Below are 3,731 nucleotides of genomic sequence, written 5' to 3'. Positions count from 1 at the left end.
AGCCAGGAGTCATTGAGGGTGATTTCTGTGATTTCTGTGATTGCATCAAATTCATTCAAACCAGCCTCCCCGAAAATAGACGAGCCTCTCTCTGAACCCAACAAGCTCAAACTTCAATATCTTATCCAAGCCGTCAAGGTATTGATGGTAAAATGCGAGATCTCACGAAACTAGATGTTTCCCACATTCCTACAACTCCAGACCATCAGGCATCAGTTTGCCCCCCCTTTGACCCTTTGACCCTTGGGACATTCTTCTCGCAAACTTTGTTCTGGGTTAGAGCCAATATTCCGAGGAGCCCGGGACTGGTTTACCCTAAATGCCACATTTTCCGCTCAAATCGAGCATAGCCCAAATTCTCCGAAAACAGTTCCCAGGAAGTCGGTACGGGCTAGTGACCAATACGGGAAAAGCCCGCGCGTTTTTAGTTCCGCTACACGTCAATGGTAACGTGGATCAGTTGTATCGGTAGTGCAAGAAACAGAAGTGCATGCATGGCCTAGCCCTAGCCCCCCGGTGGCCCCCGGTCCCCTTCGTCTCCGCGGAACTTGAGTATCTTGTGCTCTGCCCTTTTTCCCAAGAAACGCAGGCCAGTCTCCCGCTTCAGGCCTTCGAGGTTCCTGCACGGAGAGGGAGGAGAGATAGATCAGGAGGCTCGTGTGGTTCGGGGAGGCGGACACGGAGGGCTCCGAGTCATCAAGTCATCATTGTGGCTTGCCCTTCCTGTATCTTGTAGATCGAGCTATTCGAGACTGGTCTGCTTTGGCGCCAACGCCTCCTTCGCCCTTTTTACTCCAAAGTATCATATCGGTTGGTGGAGGTGGGTATACGGAATGTGGGCAGGGACCTGCAAAAACCAGACCCGAGAGATGGGGTGACCATTACGGTCTACGGGACGCCGTCTTCGCCCTAACATGGCGCCTCCTGCTTTCTCGGTTCCCATTTTGTCTTGGTCTGGAACGAATCTCGAACGAACTGGTGATATAGATCGCCTCCACACGTTTTTCGTATCTTCTATTTAAATAGCCAAGAAACACTAAAGGGAGGAGAGAAGGGCGGCAACTGAGAAAAAGGGGGCCCACGCGTTGGATGTACATCTAAAATCTCTCGATCCCGAGAAGCCGGAACGGCAACATCTCCCTCTTATTTTTTCTTTTCTTTTCTTTTTTTTTTTTCTTAACCTCGCCTCCCCCACCGTTTCCCCCGCTCCTATTGCGACGGGGCTTTCGATAGTGTCCCGGCGTTTCTCGCCTCCCCAGAATTCCTTTTTGTGTTTGTGTTTGATTCCCTTTCGGCTCATTCCTTTTCCTTTTCCCTCCTCCCTTGCGTCCACCTCTTTTTCCTCTCTGGGAAAGTGTCCAGTACGCCATGGTCAATGTCGAGTCATTTTCCTTTAAAGCTTGAAGCTCGTCATACCCCAAATGCGGTCTCTGGTCCTTGCTCTTGTCCTTTGTCTCCCTACGTCGACCCGGTCCCTCCTACGCACTTACGCTCCGAATGGCCCTTTGAAACGAGTGCATTGATATCTGCTTGCGTTTCTGTATACCCCTCATGACGACTTGACGAAACTCCAATCATAGAGGGCCGCACTTACACACTTACACGCATGTGGAAAGCAGCAAACATCTGAGTTCTCAAGAGATAAAGAAGGGCCTGGATCGAGCATTTCATGGAGAAATAGAGAACATACCGCGGGCCTTTCTTACTCGGGTGTCCAGGGATATATACTACCTCTTTCTTCTCTACATGCCCGCTCCCGGTCCAAGCAACCAAGACCATCACCCTTCCTTTTACTTCCGACTTCCTCGCATAAAGAGGGATTCATAGTCTGCCCATACCGTTGACCCGTGGAGATCGATCCTAATCCCATGTCTTCTCCGACGACATCCAGCACCGAAGCCGAGACTCACCCGGCTACTTGGAGCAGTTCCAAGAACATGGAGCCTGCAACTCCTCCGAATCAGCCTCTGCCGCCACAGAAGCCGGCACAGCTCTACGAATCAAAACCACTGCCACCACTACCCCCGATACCTTCGAGATCATGTAGCACCTCGAAGCCAAAGCGATCAAGCTCGAACAGACAGGTTCAAAAGCCAAACCCTTCTCTTCCAGGATCTCGGCCGATAAAAGCGGCAACGGGCTACTCGCAACGAAGATCACAGAGCCAACGCACCTCAAGTTCTAAGCCAAGACCACCCCCGATATATCTACCACCCCTGAACTCCCGATACGGCCGATGCACCCAGCACACCAAGATAGCAGTCGGACCCTCGTATCCCCTCTCCCCCCCACCGGAAAACAGCTCGACGGACACGCCGGCCCACATCAAACGCTATAGCATGTTGATCACCCCCGATGACCTGACTCCCCCTCCCCTCCTGTCCGGGGCCCTAACAGGGGCGGTGGGAATTTACACGGCTCCCGCATCGCCTACATCGAGCAGCTACGCAAGCGAGGGCGCCGAGACTACCGTTTCCGAACCTGCGCCCTTCACTCCGGGTCCTGATGTCTACGAAAACTATTCTCTCGACGATATCGACTACGATGCTGATGAGACGCTGGTATCTGGCTCCTTCCTGTCGATAGGGACTCCAGACTCCCCGGTGTCTGCAGTCATCCACCCACTTAACATCCGGCGAGTGAGCAACAGGGCGAGCGGAGCCAGTGGCTACTCGTCGTCAGTGTATAGCGACGCCAGCCCGCCCCAGCTGCACCAACCGATTATAGACCGCGGCAACGACAACGACATGGCCGGAAAACAGACGCTAGGAGCCATGCACGACATAGACCCCAGCAACACCAGCACTGCCATGGAGGAATACGTTATCAAGGACATGTACCACGCATCCGTGGGACAAATCGCAGCATCGACCAGAGAAAGCCCCACGATACAAAGAACCACCTCCTCAATATCGCAGCGCACGCTGTGGCCTACGATGGACAAGGTGAAGAGGCGGTTCTCAACAAAGTGGATTCCTGGGGCACCGTCTCTCAGGGGACGACCCGTGAGTGTGCCATCGAGCGTGACAAGCGTGGATCGCCAGAGCCTGAAGTCTGCGAATACCACCACCACTACAGTGTCTATGCTGAAGAGTACGTTCGAAGAGGATGATGAAGAAGATGTGGAAGAGGGGAAGAACAAGCTTGGATACATTCTGAAGGTTTTCGGGCGGACACGGCGGAGGCAAAGCGTAGTCTTTGAGAACAAGCATTCGTGGTCGCAGAAGAAAGATACACCACCGGAGAAGCAATCGACCTGGCCAGAGCCTAGTGCCACAGCCAGGAAGCCTAAGCTTACGAGTCGACAGTCGAAGTTTGCCCTGGGCTTGCACAACCTGGGGAGTCAGGCGAAGTTCTTGTGAACACGTCAGAAAGGAAGGTGGAAGGGAGTTCAGCTCGTCGTATCCTCGAAGTGCTACAAGCAAGTGACATCGTTTCTCTTCTCACGACAAGTAGAGCTCGGCCTGAGGATTTCTTTTGTTCCGCTTCTTCTCTCCCCCCGCACTCCGTTTGGCTTTCTTTCCTTTCTCATTCTGGCGCAATTTAGTGGCGTTTGGGTATGGGGGTTAGATTGAAGCTACCTACATCGGTTGGGTTGGCAGGTTTGGGCTTCGGGGGTCTTGATGGGCAGTTACGAAGTATTATTGTCCGGACCGAGGTTTATGAAATCAGACACATCAAGGATAAAGCGTCTACCTATAGATTATGAAGGAATAGCGAGAGACATGATG

General features: G+C 52.8%; 1 pseudogene; it reads left to right on the top strand.

Moving 5' to 3' along the window:
* Positions 1–1,868: 1,868 nt before the first annotated feature.
* On the top strand, positions 1,869–3,362 carry SAPIO_CDS3439 (annotated as a pseudogene; the record flags this gene model as incomplete).
* Between the last annotated feature and the right edge of the window lie 369 nt (positions 3,363–3,731).

Source organism: Scedosporium apiospermum (assembly GCF_000732125.1).
Source record: "Scedosporium apiospermum strain IHEM 14462 chromosome Unknown SEQ_SAPIO_0088, whole genome shotgun sequence".
Lineage (NCBI taxonomy): Eukaryota > Fungi > Ascomycota > Sordariomycetes > Microascales > Microascaceae > Scedosporium > Scedosporium apiospermum.
This window is presented reverse-complemented; position numbering and strand designations above follow the sequence as displayed.